This window comes from Tachyglossus aculeatus, chromosome 6, assembly GCF_015852505.1.
Source record: "Tachyglossus aculeatus isolate mTacAcu1 chromosome 6, mTacAcu1.pri, whole genome shotgun sequence".
Classification (NCBI taxonomy): domain Eukaryota; kingdom Metazoa; phylum Chordata; class Mammalia; order Monotremata; family Tachyglossidae; genus Tachyglossus; species Tachyglossus aculeatus.
The window spans coordinates 233,746-252,605 of record NC_052071.1 but is presented as its reverse complement, the minus strand read 5'-3'; the positions used below and the strand labels follow the sequence as shown (position 1 = coordinate 252,605).

Genomic DNA, 18,860 nt, shown 5'->3' with positions numbered 1-18,860 from the left:
GACCTATAAGATTGAAAGGGAACTCTGTTAGAATTGCAGTCAAGTGGGGACAGGTGTTCTGAGGTCATGAGTCAGGGTGGCAGGCAACAGGTGTGCTAGTTCTGTCGCTTTGTGTTCTCCCAAACACTTAGTACAGTGGTCTGCATATACTAAGCACACACATACCACTGATGAATTGCAGGAGCCAAGTGTCCTTTGTAACTTCCACGGCCACACTGAGAGGCTGGAGAACAAAGAGGCAGTCTGAGTGGACAGGAAGCCTTCTGAGAGGGAGCCTTAAGACCTTCAGCCCAGTATCAATCCCTGACCCTGAACCTGGGCATTAGTGAGGTCAACATCCCTCTGGATGATACCCCCACAGAACAGCCCTGCAGGGAGAAGAAGCTTGGGGAAGTTTTCCCGGGCTACAAAGGTTCATGTCTAGTAAGCCACAGAACATTTAGTGAGCTTCACTCTTAACACTAGGCTCTTCCCCCCTCCCCTCTCCCCCAACACCCTCCCATCTCCCTCAGAGGCAGTCACTGTCAAACACAGAGGGGTTCCACCTCTAAAGGAACTGGGGATTTGCAGGGTGACCCTGTGTACAGGACTGCATTCAGGGAGAAGTGACCCCTCTATAGAATTAAGGACCCTGGGTCTTCTCAGTCCCAGAGTTAAGTCGGACAGAACCAGTTCCCTATGCAGAGCCTTAGCCCCAGTTGGCAGAACCAGCCACAGTACTGAGAGTGACAGGCTCCTCTGCACACCTGGTCCTTAAGCAGCGTGGCTCAGTGGAAAGAGCACGGGCTTTGGAGTCAGAAGTCATGGGTTCGAATCCCGACTCCACCACATGTCTGCTGTGTGACCTTGGGCAAGTCACTTAACTTCTCTGCGCCTCAGTTACCTCATCTGTAAAATGGGGATGAAGACTGTGAGACCCACGTTGGACAACTTGATCGCCTTGTATCCCCCCAGCGCTTAGAACAGTGCTCTGCACATAGTAAGCGCTTAATAATTGCCATTATTATTATTATTATTATTATCTCCACATGCCCCCCAATCACCTACCCTTAGAGATGGAAGCTCAGCTCTGGATTCCTCATCTCCATGGGGATCAGCTGCTCTGGGTCCCCACTGAAGGGGAAACAGTCCTTATGGCCAGGAAGGTTGGTGAGAAGGTTCTGGGAAGGGAAATCCACTGGTCCATCTCTTCCTGTCATCGGGACTCCGACATCCACCTTCAAACGACACTTACCTGGGATTAGAAAGAGCCCGAAAGCTCCAGCCTGCTCCTTATGCCTCACTTGGACCACATCCTCCCTCCGCCCCCTGTGGCAGACCTAACATCTGGGCCTAGGTAGTAAGCCAGGCCACCCGGCCTTCCGTGCTCACAGGAAGACCTACAAGGAGCAATGAAGGAAGTCAGGCTGCTAGATAAATAACTTGGCGCTGTTCTGAGAATTGCCTTGGGAACGTGCCGATCTAGGCATGAGCTCAGCCTTGCTGATAAGCTCAGCCTTGCTGATGAGCTCAGTCTTGCTGATAAGCTCAGCCTTGCTGATAAGCTTGCAGTCATCCGCCTGTCCCCTGACTCCCTTGAGGCTCTTCACTGTATAAAATCCTCCACAGTGTGCTGAATAAACAGTCTCCTTGTCCACCTTGAGACTCGCCTGGCCTGTGTTCTTCCATTGTGCGCGCCCGTCTTCCCGCTGCGCCGGACGCATGGAGGCAGACGGCAACAAATGTCGCCCGAACAGGGACTCTGCACTCCCTGCAACCTCAGACTCACCAGCGCAACCCTCACGGAACAACTCATCACTGCGCAGTGACTCACCAAAGAAAGGAAAAGGTGAGGGCATTAAGTTTACCTTCATTTTCAAACACCAGGCTTACGCCAGGGAAGAAAATGGGACAAATTCAATTCCGTTCTCGGAATCATTATATCCAATTATTTAAGGATGTAGTAAAGGAGAGTGGGTTGATTATCACCACTGCCCAGATTGAACAATTTTTGGAATGCGTGGAAAAATGCTGCCCTTGGTTTCCAAAGGAAGGAATAGTGGATTTAGAACGATGGGAAATAGTGGGAAGGCAGATGAGTTCCAGACTACGAGAAGAGGGACCCCAGGCTTTTCCTATCGCTGCATTCTCCTTATGGAACGTATCAAAGATTTTCCTTACTCCTGAACACAAAATTCCCTTGAAGGAAAGGTTGGCGGGGATAGATGTGGCCTCCGGCCCGGAGGAAGCAATGATTTGTCCGGACCCCCCTTTGCCTCCCCCGCCTGAATCTGCATTGATAGGCTGTAATCCCGAGCAATGGCCGAAAGGAAAGTGGAATCCTTTCAGTGAGCCAGATCCTTCCGCACCACCACCTCCACCACCCCCTCCATGGGTCCCGAAACCAGCACAAACACCTCTGCAGCGAGCGATGGGGGCTGCTATGGAAGGGGGAGAGGAGATACCTATTGAAATGTTGATGGGTTTTCCTGTGATGGAGCAACCTGACCCTGCTAATCCTGGTCAGTTAATGCGTACTCACGAACTCTTGAATTTCAAATTATTAAAAGAAGTGAAACAGGGTGCTGCGACATATGGACCCACGGCTCCTTATGTGCTGGCACTCATAGAAAATATTGCTTCCTCAATCATTTGCCCGTATGATTGGCGAACCTTAGCCAAGCCTGTCCTGGATGGCGGAGACTATTTGCTTTGGAAGGCAGAATTTTTTGATTTGTGCGCGGAGCAAGCGCGTCGCAATGATCGCGCCCAACCTCCAGTTCAAATCACTTTCGAGATGCTTACAGGGACTGGGCTTTTTGCGGACACTGCCAATTAATTAACTTACACTCTGCAAGCATATCAACAAATAATGATAGCCGGGAAAGCTGCATGGCAATAGCTCCCGGCGAAAGGAGAACAAAACTCCAGTTTTACAAAAATATTACAAGGACCGTCAGAACCATTTGAACAATTTGTCAGCCGCCTGACGATGGCTATCCAGCGCAGCATTAGTGATAATGCAGCGCGAGTTATTTTATTAAGACAGCTGGCTTATGACAATGCTAACCAAGACTGCAAGCGTGCCTTAGCTGGGGGCAAACGGACCTTGTCCATTACTGACATGGTACGCCGATGTCAGGATGTAGGGACAGCCTCTTTCAATGCTAATCTAATGGCCACAGCAATGCAAAGACAAACTAAGGCAGACATGGCGTGCTTTCGATGTGGAAAGAGTGGACATATGGCGAAGGATTGTCGTAGCTCACGACAGAGCTCTTCCAGACCGCTACCAGCCTCAGTATGCCCGCAATGCAAAAAAGGACGCCACTGGGCTTCTGAATGCCGCTCGATGTTCTCAAATAATGGCATCCCTGTGCCGGGAAACGGACGCAGGGGCCGGCCCCAGGCCCCAACAACAATAGGGGCAGCGATCTCTCTGCAACGCGCAGCTGTTCCGAAGGAACAGGCTCTGACTTCTCCTGAAAGCTGTCCACCATCGGCGAATTGCAGCGAGCCACTAGCGGCTCCGCTGGCATCGACTCCCCGTGGTGGGACACTTGATTATAAACCCTGAAATGGGGGTTCAACGAATCCCCACGGGGGTCGCTGGCCCTCTCCCAAAGGGTACTGTGGGACTCATCCTGGGCCGTAGCGGACTAACCCAAAAGGGGTTGATTGTCTTGCCGGGAGTGGTGGATGAAGACTATTTGGGGGAATTAGCTGTTTTGGCATACAGCCTTCGGGTTGTGCAACTCCCTGAACGTTCACGCATTGCTCAATTGGTGATTTTTCCTTTTTACGCTTTAGGCTCGGACCAAGGATCCGCGGAGGTCAAAGGGTTTTGGCAGCTCCGGCATAGGAGCTTATTGGTCCGCTGTCATTGGGCAAGACCGATCGAGACTGACGGTCCGTTTAAATGGGCGAGAGTTTATTGGTTTAGTAGACACAGGGGCCGATCGTTCGGTCCTTACAAGAAAGGACTGGCCCCCGGCATGGCCACTGCAAACCGGGGCTGTCCCGTTAGAAGGCATCGGAGAGGTTACCCTCCCCTCTCAAAGTGCCGCTTACCTACACTGGGAGCTTGATAGCCGATCAGGATACATTCAACCATATGTGTTAGATCGCCTTCCCATTAATTTATGGGGACGTGATCTTTTAGGACAAATGGGGGCCGTAATTACGACCGACAATTGTCACCCGTGTAATTCACCGCCCTCTTTTTCCTTCGCGGCCACTGCAAAGGTCGGGGTCAACCGCCCAACCACCCAACGAATAACGTGGACTTCTGATACACCAGTATGGGTGAAGCAGTGGCCGCTACCAACCCCGAAATTGGCTGCTTTACAAGTGATAGTCGCGGAACAATTAGCGGTGGGGCATATTGAACCCTCCGATAGAACTTGGAATTCCCCTGTCTTTGTGATAAAAAAGCACTCGGGGGCCTGGAGGATGTTGACTGATCTCAGATAAATCAATAAGACGATGCAACCGATGGGAGCGCTGCAACCTGGGCTCCCGAACCCGGCTATGATCCCTAGGAATTGACCGATATTAGTAGTAGATATTCAGGATTGTTTTTTCTCTATTCCGCTCCACCCGGACGATCGTATTCGATTTGCGTTTTCAGTCCCTGTGGCTAACAGGACTCAACCTACTGCACGATATCATTGGACGGTCCTCCCCCAGGGAATGAAAAATAGCCCCACAATGTGCCAGATTTACGTTGCGCTTCTGATAGCGCTTCTCCGCGTTAAGTATCCTGAGACATATATTATTCACTATATGGATGACATATTATGTGCTTGTGCCACCGCAGCCCAACTACACGCCTTACGGCCTGCTCCTCTGGCGGCTCTAGAATCTGGAGGGCTGCGGGTTGCACCCGAGAAAGTCCAGACAAAGCCTCCGATCACCTATCTGGGACATATTTTGACAGATCGGACAGTGTCCCCTGTAACCCCTACCTTGGATGTTTCAAAATTAAAAACCCTTAATGATTTCCAAAAATTACTGGGGGAATTAAACTGGGTGCGCCCTTATCTTGGAATCCCCACCGATCAATTATCTCACCTTTTTGCTACCTTGCGAGGAGCCCCGGAGCTCTCTTCCCCTCGCTCCCTTACACCACAAGCCGCCCGGGAGTTAGAGCAGGTAGTCAAAAAATGGGCTCAGGCTACAGTGGACCGTGTCACCCCAGGGATACCCTTATCCGCCGTTGTCGTTCCGACCTCTGTCATGCCTACAGGGGTTATATGTCAAGAACAACAATTGGTTGAGTGGATGCACTTGCCCACTCAGCTCCACCGCTCTGTTTCCCCATATCCGACTTTGGTAGCCCAGTTATTGGGTCGTTTAATTCGGCGCATTACCGTCCTTTCTGGGACCAGACCCTCTGCATTATACCAACCATATACTTCAGATCAACTTGCCACACTTCTTGGCAACGATCCCGATTGGCAGATCCTTTTGGCAATGCATACCGGGGCTTGGGTTACTGGTCTCCCAGATATTCCATGATTAAAGGTTTTCTCACCTTTTGCATGGGTATTCCCCTGCATCACGGTTCCGGACACAATACCGGGGGCTACCACAGTTTTTACAGATGGAACAAAAGGCCGAGCCGCCTATTATTGTCCTCCGGACACTCCCTGCGTTATCCCCATTCTGTCCCATTCCGCTCAACACGCGGACCTTGTAGCTGTGATGTCAGTCCTTCGCGATTTCCCTCAATCATTTAATATTATCTCAGATAGCCGGTATGCATGCTTTGTTACTCTTCACACTGAGACTGCAGCGCTCCGGTTTTCCGAGGCAGCCATTTTTCCTTTGTTCCAGGAACTTCAAGCAACGATTCGCACTCTTTCTCATCGTTTTTATATTTCTCACATTAGGCCACATTCGTCCCTCCCCGGACCATTGGTTGAAGGTAATGCTTGTGCGGACCTACTTACTAGGGAAATTGCTGGTGCACCAAGGGCGATTATTTTTGTTGCACCACTGTTGGCTCCGGCTCTTCTCCCTTTAGACGCTACAGCCGCAGCCTCGCAAGCCCACCGGCGCTTCCACTAAGGGGCGGGAATGTTGCGCCGTCAATTTGGCATTTCTCGGGAAAGCGCGCGGGCTATTGTGAAATCTTGTACCTCCTGTGTTACTACATTACCTGCGGCCTCTGAGGCCACGAATCCCCGTGGTCTTGCGCCAAGAAAGCTGTGGCAAATGGACGTCACGCATTACCCTCCTTTTGGCAGATTGGCTTTTATTCATGTTACTGTTGATACCTGTACATTATTTACTTTTGCGTCGGCTCACACTGGTGAATCAGCCAAACATGTTACGGATCATTTGTTTCTTGCTTTTGCTTTTATGGGAATTCCACAGGTATTGAAAACCGACAATGGCCCCGCATACACTTCTAAGGCGTTCCGGTCTTTCTGTAATATTTTTGCTATCCGCCATGTTACGGGTATTCCATACAATACCACGAGTCAAGCCATTGTCGAAAACCGTCATCGTTAGCTCAAAGCTTTTTTGGAAAAACAAAAAGGGGGAGATGAACTGACCTCTCCCCATAGACAATTATAATCCGCTATATATACCCTTAATTATTTAACTATGGATGACAAAGGTCTCACCCCTGCTGAAAAATGGGGTGGCAGGGACACTAAAGAACACCCCGAAAGAGTAAAATGGAATGACCCTCTCACGCGCCAGTGGCGAGGGCCAGATCCCTTATTAACATGGGGCCGAGGGTATGCTTGTGTCTTTCCAGAAACTGAGGACGGCCCGATCTGGATACCCACAAAGAACCTACGTCGCGTCCTTTCTACAGCACGCCCTCCCTCACCCTGCATACTACAGGAGCTGACAGAGAACCAGGATACAGACTCCGCGACCCTTCCTCTGGAGGATCAGCAGCAAAGTTCCTAAAAATGATGATCGCTTTCCTGATTCTCGCCTCCTCCACTGTTGTGATTACTGAGGACTATTGGACTTTTTGTTCCGTACCCTCCGTGGGTGCGGCCCGTTACGCGGCAGGACCCGGTGGGAGATATTCTCACTAATGCTTCTGACCTTGTAGTGGGGGATGCGATTCCATGGGAAGGACCAGGAGAAGAGGCCTGGTCTCCCTCCTTGCTATTCGCACTCAACTTTCTTTTCAACGTTGTGATTATCGTTACCCTCATATCTGTGTGACCCTATATTATTATAATGCCACATTTCCCTAATTTTCGTGGTCCGCAATCCGAAATCGGCTCCAAGGAGCCTGGCATTCTTCGAATGTCTCCCTTGATTTGTCACACTTTGCCTTACTCTCCGATGCTATGCAAAATACCCCTCCCTTGACCATTCCCGCCGATATTGCTTCACCAATCATTTCTGCCCTTGAGGCGGTTAATCCTTTTAACTGGCTCTCCATGCTGCTTCATAGTCTCCCATATATTATTTTGTTGATCTTGGCCCTGTTTTGCCTGCCCTGCGTTGCCCGATGGTTATCTGTCTTCCTTCGCCCGCTTCTTACTCAAATCCGTGCTTTGCAATTGTTTCAAAAACAAAAAGGGGGACTTGTGGCAGACCTAACATCTGGGCCTAGGTAGTAAGCCAGGCCACCCGGCCTTCCGTGCTCACAGGAAGACCTACAAGGAGCAATGAAGGAAGTCAGGCTGCTAGATAAATAACTTGGCGCTGTTCTGAGAATTGCCTTGGGAACGTGCCGATCTAGGCATGAGCTCAGCCTTGCTGATAAGCTCAGCCTTGCTGATGAGCTCAGTCTTGCTGATAAGCTCAGCCTTGCTGATAAACTCAGCCTTGTTGATAAGCTTGCAGTCATCCGCCTGTCCCCTGACTCCCTTGAGGCTTCTCACTGTATAAAATCCTCCACAGTGTGCTGAATAAACAGTCTCCTTGTCCACCTTGAGACTCGCCTGGCATTGCGCGTGCCCGTCTCCCCGCTGCGCCGGACGCGTGGAGGCAGACGGCAACAGCTCCCGACCTGCACCTTCCCAGTGGATCTCTCAGCCTTCTCCCACATCTTGTAAAGCCCTACTGAAATTTTTTCTTCTCTAACAAGCCTTCTCTGACAAGCTCTCCTCCCCACTGCCGGCCCCCGATGCCGGCCCCCAATGCCCCCACCCCTCCAAACATGCATTTTATTTTCACTTCCAGCTCACCCATGCACTTACTCTCACCCACTAAGCCCTGAAGCATTAATCCCCATTAAGTACATATCTTTTTACTCAGATTCTTCCCTTACCTGTATTGTATCATCTGGGTCCCCCTTATTATATTGATGCTGAGCCTATAAGATAGGAAGAGAACTCTGTTAGAATTGCAGACAAGTGGGGACAGGTGTGTTGAGGTGGGTGAGTGAGGGTGGCATGCAACAGGTGTATTGCAGTCTACTCCGCAAAGCACTTAGTATAGTGCTCTGCAAGCCCTCACGTACCATTGATGGATTGCAGGAGCCAAATGCCCTTGAGAACTTCCACAGCCACAGCAAGAAGCTGGAGAACAAAGAGGCAGTTTGAGTGGCCAGGTAGCCTGGGGAGAGCGTTAGGCCCTTCAAATCAGTACCCAACCCTGACCTCGAACCCAGGCATTAATGAGATCGACGTCCGTGAGAATGATACCTCCACAGAACAGCCCCGAATGGAGGGCCTTGGGGAAGTTTCCTGGCCCAGTAGAGCTCACATCTAGCAAGCCACAGAACACTTTAGTCAGCATCATTCTAACACTAGGCTCTTCCCCGCTCCTCCCCCCAACCCCCCAGCCCACCCTCCCAACTCCCTCAGAGGAAGTCACTGTCAAGCACAGAGGGGTTCCACCGCTAGAGGTGCTGAGGATTTGCAGAGTGACCCTGTGGACAGGACTGTGGGTTCAGGCAGGAATGGCCCATCTATAGAATTAAGGGTCCTGGGTCTCCTCAGTCCCAAAGTCAGGTCAAACCGAGTCAGTTCCCTATGAAGAGCCTTAGCCCCATTTGGTAGAACCAGCCACAGTACTGACAGTGACAGGCTCCTCTGCACACCTTATCCTCCTCCTGCAGTAACCCCTAGTCATACACACATGGCCCCATCACCTTCCCTTAGAGATGGGACCATCTCTATTTGTTGCCAACTTGTACTTCCCAAGCGCTTAATACAGTGCTCTGCACACAATCAGCGCTCAATACATACGATTGAATGAATGAATGAGTGAATGGAAGCTCAGCTCCTGATTCTTCCACTCCATGGGGATCAGCTGTTCTGGGTCCTCACTGAATGGGCAACAGTCCTCATGGCCAGGAAGGGTGCTGAGAAGCTTCTGGGAGGAGAAATGAGCTAGTCCTTCTCTTCTGCTCATCAAGACTCCTTCGACATCCACCTCCGGATGGCACTCACCTGGGATTAGGAAAAGCCCGAAAACTCCAGCCAGCTCCTTATGCCTCACTTGGACCACATCCACCCTCAACCCATCCCAAATATCCTTCCATCTGGCACTCCCAACCCCCACCTACCCAATCAATGTACCAGGGGTCTTCCACCTCTTTAAAATGTCTACCGAAGTTGTTTCTTCTTCAACAGGCCTTCTCTAACTAAAGTTCTCATCTTCCTAGCCCCTCCCCAAACATTTTATTTTCCCTTCCAGCTCACCAGTGCACTTAATTCCACCCCCTAAGCACTGAAGCATTCACCCCACACCAATTAAGTACCTATTGTTTTACCCAGAATCTTCCCTTACCTGTATTGCATCACCTGGATCCGATCCCCCTCATTACACCGATACTGGACCTGTAAGATTCAAAGAGAATTATGTCAGCATGCACAAGACAGGCCTATCTGAAGGTTTAAGGGAAAGCAACACCATAATGAGAACAGAGAAGTGGGGACAGGTGTGTTGAGGTGTTCAGGCAAGGCTGCAAGAAACATGTCTGCTTAATCTATTCTACTAGGCTCTCACAAGCAGTTAGTACAATACTCCCCCCAAAGGAAGATCTCAAATGCTGTTGATTGATTGCTGTAGCAAAGCGTCCCTTAGAACTTCCCCTGCCAGGGAGAGAAGTGGTAGAACAAAGAGACAGTTTGAGTGCCCAGGAAGCCATCTAAGATGGAGTAGTAGCCCTTTTGCCCACTAACTACCCTTACTCCTCAGCGCAGGAATGAGTGAGGTCAGGGTAGAGTAAAGATACCCTCTCAGCAGAACCCTACAGGCAAAATCTTGGGGAAATTACGTGGCCTTAAAGAACTCCCAGCTATCAAACCAGTAAGCAGATTCAAGGCTCCCAAATCATCAAAACCGCCTTCCAAAAATCCCCTTATTCTCCCCAGCTCACCAAACCCAGCCCTTACAACGATTCAAAGTCAACCAGCCTCGAAGTGAGTGGGGCCCCTGTAGGGTTATATAGGGCAGGGAGATTGTGGGGGCGGGGCATGCATGCGTTAGTCACTAATTCCCCTGATTGGAAACAGCTGGGGTAGAGATCAGTTGTCCCTGAGGGAAGGTCCAGCTGCATCATTGGATGAGGGTATGGCTGCCAGAAAGATAGGGTAGGGCAGGTAGGCCTTTCCAGATGGAGCACCCCCTTTTCCTCTGCTCCTCCTCCCCTCTCCATCACCCCTACTCCGTCCCTCTGCTCTACCCACTGCCCCGCCCCACAGCTCTTGTGCATATTTGTACATATTTATTACACTATTTATTTTGTTAATGATGTGTATTTGTCTATAATTCTATTTATCTATTCTGATGCTAGGGATGCCTGTCTACTTGATTTGTTTTGTTGTCTGTCTCCCCCTTCTAAATTGTGAGTCCATTGTCTGGTAGGGATTGTCTCTATCTGTTGCCAAATTGTCCTTTCCAAGTGCTTAGTACAGTGCTCTGCACGCAGTAAGTGCCCAATGAATACAATAGAATGAATGAATAGGATAGGATGAAAGGGTCTGTCCAGAGAAACACTAATTCCAAACGCCTCTCCAGTCAGTCTCATCTCTGGCCCGACCCCCACCCCCCTTTCCTGTCCCATCTCAGTCCCCTCCTCACAACCCCCACAACCGGTCAGCTGACACCGAACCCAAGGAACGGCCAGGAAAGCCTAGCCCTTCCAATTAGACAGCCCACCACTCTCCCCACCTTCAGAGCCCTCTTAAAATCACTTCTCCACAGCCTGGATTAGCGGAGAGAACACGGGCCTGGGAGTCAGAGGACGTGGGTTTTAATCCCGGCTCCTCCACTTGTCTGCTGTGTGACCTTGGGGAAGCCACTTAACTTCTCTGTGCCTCAGTTACCTCATCGATAAAGTGGTGATTGAGATTAAGATTGTGAGCCCCATGAGGGACAACCCTAGTACCTTGTGTCTACCCCAGCGCTTAGAATAGTGGTTGATGCAGAATAAGCGCTTAACAAATGCCAGAATTATTATCATTACTATTATCTCCTCCAAAATGTCTTCCACAACTAAGTTCTCATTTCCCCTATTTGTTCTCCCTTCTATGTGGCCTGTGCACCTGGATGGTATCCCTCTAAGCACTTCTTTCTGTCTTCCCTTGTAGACCGCAAGCTTCTTAAGGACAGGGATTATGTCTATCAACTCTACTGCAGTGTACTTTCCCAAGCACTCAGTACAGTGCTCTGCATAGAGTAAACGCTCAATAGATACGATTGACCGATAACCGTTAGATGGCAGCTCGGGCTACGGGAGGCCAGCGAGCGAGCCCCATATCACGACGACGGGCTCCGGTGGCTCGGTCTAGGGTGTGACAGGGGGTTAGAAAAGGAAACCCCAGACCTATGGCCTAGAGCCAGCCTTCCTGCTCCTGCCTGCATCCCCTCCTTTCTGGCCTCGAATCGGGGGAGTGTCATCATCACGCGCCCGTGACGATGAAATGTTTTTCCGTGGTAAAACAATGTTTTTCCGTCTAAAACACAGACCGGTTCTGGGAGTCAGAAGATCATGGACTCTAATCCCAGCTCTGCCACTTGTCTTCTGTGTGACCTTGGGCAAGTCACTTCACTTCTCTGTGTCTCGGTTCCCTCATCCGCAAAATGGGGACAAAGACTGTGGGCCCCAAAAGGGACAGGGACCGTGTCCAATGTGATTAGCTAGTTTCTGCCCAAGCAATTAGTACAGGGCCTGGCACAGAGCGAGCACAACAAATTCCCATGAGTCACGGTGCCCGACAGCGTGCCGGAATCCCGGACAGGTGGGCCGAACACAGGTCGACACGGTTCTCGTGCAACAGTCAGAAACGTTCCCCATATTCAAGGACAAGGGAGGATCAGAGTTTGCCAGCATCCTGAAAAACAGTCACATGGCACTTAAAGCATTATCGAAGTCTCTGGTGGATCTTCAGGATGAACTGCTTTACCAGCATCCAGACACGAGGCACTTGGTAGGTGAGAAAAAACCCAAAGCAGAGAGTGAGGAGAAAATTTCCAGTGAAGAGGAGGAGGAATTGCTTGCTGAGGAGGGACAGCAGCAGCAGCAGCTGCAGAGGAAAGGGCCACCTAAGTGGAAGCAAGCTAGAGATGAGTGACTACCCTGACTTCATGGCAAAACGCTTTGCTGATTTCATATCCTATCGTAACCGGACGCTGCAAAAATGGCATAACAAAACCAAATTGGCTTCTGCCCAAGAAATTAGTACAGGGCCTGTCACAGAGCGAGCACCAAAAAATCCCATGAGTCACGGTGCCCGACAGCGTGCCGGAATCCCGGACAGGTGGGCCGAACACAGGTCGACACGGTTCTCATCTGCCCCTCGATTGTTTCGGGGTCTATACGTGGCAAGGCCTAGTGGACAGAGACCGGGCCTACTAGTCAGAAGGACCCGTGTTCTAACCCCAGTTCCGCTACTTGTCAGCTGGGTGTCCTTGGGCAAGTCGCTTCACTTCTCCGTGCCTCAGTGACCTCGTTTGTAAAATGGGGAATAAGACTGTGAGCCCTATGGGGGAAAGGGACCCCAGCACTTAGAACAGTGCCTCGCACACAGGAGGTGCTCAACAAATGCCATTCAAAACACAAAGGCAAGAAAAAGTCTTTCACCAGTTCCTCTTCTCCCTCCATCCCTTAACTTGTATGGATCGCTCGAGGTTCTCTTCTGAGACCTTTTCCGTCTGACTTTACACTCACTCCCTCTGGGGAGCCCATTCACTTCCATGGCTTTAACTATCGCTGTTGCAGGTGAGATTTTTGGAAAATACCCTGGGCAATAGAGAGACCGGAGACAGAGGGACCGGTGAGGAGACCGATACGGTAGTCAAGCTGGGACGGGACAATATTCCCCGGACTCGGTAGGCCGTCAGGAGATGACGTCTGCAAAATGTTTTGAGCTTCTCGTCAGAGGGCCATAAAATACAGCCAAAGCTTGAATACCCATATTAATGGTGAGACGCAGAGTAGCCGAGAGGATAGAGCCCGGGCCCGAGAGTCAGAAGGAACTGGGTTCTAATCCCAGTTCCGCCACCTGTCTGCTGTGGGTCCCTGGGCAAGTCACTTCACTTCTCTGGGCTTGGGTTCCATCTCCTGGAAAATGGGGATTAAGGCCGTTAGCCCCATGTGGGACATGGAAATGGAGATGGAAATGGAAAGTGACAGAGGAAATGGAGAAAGGAAGAGCTGTGAAGAACCAAATAGCGTTATGGGACCTGCTTTTGGAAGGAAGAATCAAATTGCAGAAGGCCCTGCTCACCACCAACCAGCTTCCACAGCCAGAAACGTTCCCCATATTCAAGGACAAGGGAGGATCAGAGTTTGCCAGCATCCTGAAAAACAGTCACAAGGCACTTAAAGCATTATTGAGGTCTCTGGTGGATCTTCAGGATGAACTGCTTTACCAGCATCCAGACATGGAGGCACCTGGTAGGTGGGAAAAAACCCAAAGCAGAGAGTGAGGAGGAAATTTACAGTGAAGAGGAGGAGGAATTGCTTGCTGAGGAGGGACAGCAGCAGCAGCTGCAGAGGAAAGGGCCACCTAAGTGGAAGCAAGCTAGAGATGAGTGACTACCCTGACTTCATGGCAAAATGCTTTGCTGATTTCACAACCTATCGTAACCGGACGCTGCAAAAATGACACGACAAAACCAAATTGGCTTCTGGCAAGCCGAGAAAGGGTTTTGGACCCTTTGAGCGCCCAATCCTGACTCAGATAGACTATATTCCGATGGACAAAGAGAGATTACTTCGGCAGATGCAGACTAAGCACTCTTTGTACCGTGTTCTTGGCAAGGCCGAGCCAGAACTCCAGCCTATCCCCGACAGCGTGCCAGGACAGCAGGAGATTTTGCCTCAGGCTCCATCCAACGCTCACTTGAAGTACCTGGATGAAGAGATCTTTGGTGATGATGACTTTTACCACCAGCCTCTCCGATAACTTATAGAATGGAAGACCAGTTCCTTGGATCCGAATGATCAGTTGGCCATGGGCGGGCAATGGCCGGCTATTCAGAGGTTACGGAGTAAACTTCACATGAAAGTGGATAGGAAAGCCAGCAAAGGAAGAAAACTCCGGTATCATGTCCTTAATAAGCTGCTGAGCTTCATGGCACCTACTGACCACACTACAATGAACGATGATGCCAGGGTTTATGGTGCTGTGGCTCGTGTCATTTTGAGGCTTATCCTATCCCCCTTGGATTTCTGCGTCAGCCTCCTTGCTGACCTCCCAGCCGTCTGTCTCTCCCCACTACAGTCCATACTTCATTCTGCTACCTGGATCGGTTTTCTACAAAAACTTCCAGTGGTTACCCATCCACCTCTGCATCAAACAGAAACTCCTTACCATTGGCTTTAAATCACTTTAAAGTACCCACATCAGAGCAGAAGGGCCTGCTTTCTGGGGCCCCCTGAAGTGCCCAGAGATGGCTTCGCAGGCCAGCCACTCACTTGGATCCCAGAGGAGTTGGGCCGCGATGGACTTTCGCCATTAGAAACGCCTCCGGTCGCATGGCTCCCGATCAGTGTGTCCGCCACGTGGCTGAGGCTCAGCTCCACCATCCCCGATTCTACCTGTGGGCACACAACAACCTCAGCTTGACCAGGGCAGGGCCACCACTCTGCCCGCGGGCACACAGCATGATCAGTGTCCCCACCACATGGCCACTGCTCTGACTACGGGCACAGTACAGTCAGAATGCCCACCGCATGGCTACCACTCTGCCTGCAGGCACAGAGCATGGTCAGTGTGCCCACCACATGGCCACACCACTGTGGGCACAGAGTACAGTCAGTATGTCCACCAAATAGCCCTGCCTCTCCCTGAGGGCACAGAGTGACCACCCAGTGTCCCACCCCACCCTGATCCCCTCAAGTTCTTTTGCCCATGGGTCCCTGTGGGGAAGGCCGGCTGGACACCCCAAGGACTCTGCATATGGCCAGGGGGCCTCTGGGGTAGCCCCTGAAATGAGAAGCCCAAAGACTGAAGGGGTAAACTCAGGCATGGACTTCTCCCCAAGAGAAGAACATAGCTTGGACAGTTAGGGTTTGCTTGTGCCCGCTCACCCACCTTCCTGCAGAAGAAGTTAGGGGAGCCAATGCCGATGGCCAGCTGCGCTGCGTACGTCAGGTTCTCCCGGACGGGGAGGTAGCCCAGAAAAGTGTCCTCCTCCAACAGCGGTGGAGAGGACACTGAAGTCAGTCCAGCCCCACATTGAAGACCTGCAGCAGCTAGACTGTCCGGCCAGGACACGGCACTGCAGCGTTTACACCGCCTGGCCGGGATGCCACTCGGGGATGTCTATGCTGCCTGGCCGGGATGCCTCCCTGTTGAGGACACTGCCCAGCCAGGGAGTCACACGGCAGTGTCTACTCCGCAGAGACGGCACACACGCTGCGGCACCCAGACTGCCTGCCAGGGAAACCACCCAGTAGCCATGCGGGTCCCCACCTGCAGGGCATAGGAGATGCAATCCTGAAACTGGTCAGGGCGCGGCCGGTGGCCGTTCACACACACGTCTCCCACCAGTGTCCCCTGCTGTCTCAGTCGCCCCGACGGCGCGTCCGGCAGCGTGGTCCTCCCGGAACCTGTCGCGGGGGAGAGGGGAGGGATGGGAGTGCCGGGGAGGGAGGAGAGCCCTGAGGCGGGAGCCCGGACAGAAACGGGCCAAGTGCGGGAAGAGTTGGGGGGGAAAGAGCTGGGGGAGCCGAGGGTGGGCAGGATGGGAGCAGGGATGGCCCGGGGGGATGGGAATAGTCGGGTCCAAGGAGACGGGCCCACAGACGCTGCCCAGAAGTGCCACTGACCCACTGCCCTCCCACCTCGCAAGCCCCAGCTGGGTCCCCGGTAGCTGGGCCGCAGCAACAAAGCCAGGCTAGGCCTCTGCCTGAAAGTGGTCAGAGCCACTGGCCAGACCGGAGCCCCCGCTCACCTGAGCTCCCCAGGACCCCCAGCATCTGCCCACTCTCGAGGTACAGCGAGACACCCTTCAGGATCTGCCGGGTCCACTTCTGCCCTCTGACCCCGGCGGCACACCGAGGCCCGGCCCGCTTGCTGGAGAGGAAGGAGCCCGTGGGAACGGCAATGCCGGGGCAGGGGACATGGGGCAGCAGCGGGCAGGGGGTGGGAAGGGGCAGGAGGGGCTGGAGCTGAGAGAAGCAGGAGGGGGTAGGGGTCAGGGCTTCCCAAAGGGTCAGGGAGCGTCAAAGGACTTGGGAATGCCAGAGGGCTGGGAGTGGGCGGGGATGGGATCTGGGGATACCCAGGGGATCATAAAGGGTCGAGAGTTCAGGAGGGGACTGGAGGGAGATCAGGAGGGAGTGGGAGGGCCAGGAAGTGGCAGGGAGGCAGGGGCTGCTGAGGTGGAGAGGAAGGGTCACGGGGTGCCGGGGGACGGCAGGAGGGGTCAGGAAGTCCTGACCTGTCTCCAGGTTTTGTTTTGTTTTCTGTCTCCCCCTTCTAGACCGTGAGCCCGTTGTTCGGTAGGGATCGTCTCTATATGTTGCCGACTTGTACTTCCCAAGCGCTTAGTCCAGTGCTCTGCACACAGTAAGCGCTCAATAAATACGACTGAATGAATGGAAGTGGCAGAGCCGGGATTTGAACCGATGACCTCTGACGTCAAAGCCCAGGCTCTTTCCGTTGAGCCACGCTGCTTCCCTACTTCCCAAGCGCTTAGTACAGTGCTCTGCCCACAGTAAGTGCTCAATAACTACGACGGAATGAATGAATGAATGAAGCACTGTTCTAAGCGCTGGGTGGTTACAAGGTGATCGGGTTGCCCCCCGCGGGGCTCACAGTCTTCATCCCCATTTTACAGATGGAACTGAAACCCAGAGAAGTGAAATAACTTGCCCAAGGTCACACAGCTGACAAGCGGCGGAGTCGGGATTTGAACCCCTGATCTCTGACTCCAAAGCCCGGGCTCTTGCTAATGAACAACACTGCTTCTCTATATTGTACTATACTATAGTCCCCAAAGCTATATCTTCAGCCCTAGAGAGCGCAGCGCATGCGCAGCCGAAGCCCGGGAAGGGGGGGGGAGGGAAGGAGCTCGGCGCATGCGCGTGCGGAGCCGGGAAAGGAGGGGGAGGAGAGGGGCGCAAGTGCAGTCGGTCCCCGGAGGGGACGGAGCAAGCACAGTCGCAGTGAGCCACGGGGGAGGGTGGGAGGGAGGCCCATCCTGGAGAGCGCGGCGCATGCGCGGTCGGAGCCCGAGCCGGGGGAGAAGGGAGCCCCCGCCCTGGAGAGCGTTGCGCATGCGCGGTCAGAGCCCGGGCCGGAGGAGGGAAAGGGGGGCCCGCCCGGGAAAGCGCGGCGCATGCACAGTCGGAGCGCGCCCGCGCTTACCATGTACGAAGCTTACTATGCCAACTTGTAATAATAATAATAATAATGATGGCATTTATTCAGCGCTTACTATGTACAAAGCACTGTTCTAAGCGCTGTGGGGTTACAAGGTGATCAGGTTGCCCCCCGCGGTGCTCACAGTCTTCATCCCCATTTTAGAGATGGAACTGAGTCCCAGAGAAGTGAAGTGACTTGCCCAAGATCACACAGCTGACAAGCGGTGGAATAGGCATTTGAACCCCTGACCCCTGACTCCAAAGCCCGGGCTCTTGCCACTGAACCACACTGATTCTCTATACTATACTATACTATACGGTAATATAATATATACTATCCTATTCCCAAGCGCGTAGTACAGTGCTCTACACACTGTAAGCGCTCAATCAATCAATCAATCAATCGTATTTATTGAGCGCTTACTGTGTGCAGAGCACTGTACTAAGCGCTTGGGAAGTACAAGTCGGCAACACATAGAGACAGTCCCTACCCAACAGCGGGCTCACAGTCTAGAAGGGGGAGACAGAGAACAAAACCAAACATGCTAACAAAATAAAATAGAATAGATATGTACAAGTAAGATAAATGAATAAATAAATAGAGTAATAAATATGTACAAACATATATAAATGTAATGTGCTGTGGGGAAGGGAAGGAGGTAAGATGGGGGGATGGAGAGGGGGACGAGGGGGAGAGGAAGGAAGGGGCTCAGCCTGGAAAGGCCTCCTGGAGGAGGTGAGCTCTCAGAAGGGAGAAAGAGAGCTAGCTTGGCGGATGGGCAGAGGGAGGGCATTCCAGGCCCGGGGGATGACGTGGGCCGGGGGTCGATGGCGGGACAGGCGTGAACGAGGTACGGTGAGGAGATTAGCGGCGGAGGAGCGGAGGGTGCGGGGTGAGCTGTAGAAGGAGAGAAGGGAGGTGAGGTAGGAGGGGGCGAGGTGATGGAGAGCCTTGAAGCCCAGGGTGAAGAGTTTCTACCTGGTGCGCAGATCGATTGGTAGCCACTGGAGATTTTTGAGGAGGGGAGTAACACGCCCAGAGCGTTTCTGGACAAAGACAATCCGGGCAGCAGCATGAAGTATGGATTGAAGTGGGGAGAAACACGAGGATGGGAGATCAGAGAGAGGA

The 18,860-nt window shown here is 52.3% G+C and overlaps 1 pseudogene; it reads left to right on the top strand.

The window, feature by feature from the left end:
• Positions 1–13,545: 13,545 nt before the first annotated feature.
• On the top strand, positions 13,546–14,987 carry LOC119929982 (annotated as a pseudogene).
• The last annotated feature ends 3,873 nt before the right edge of the window (positions 14,988–18,860 follow it).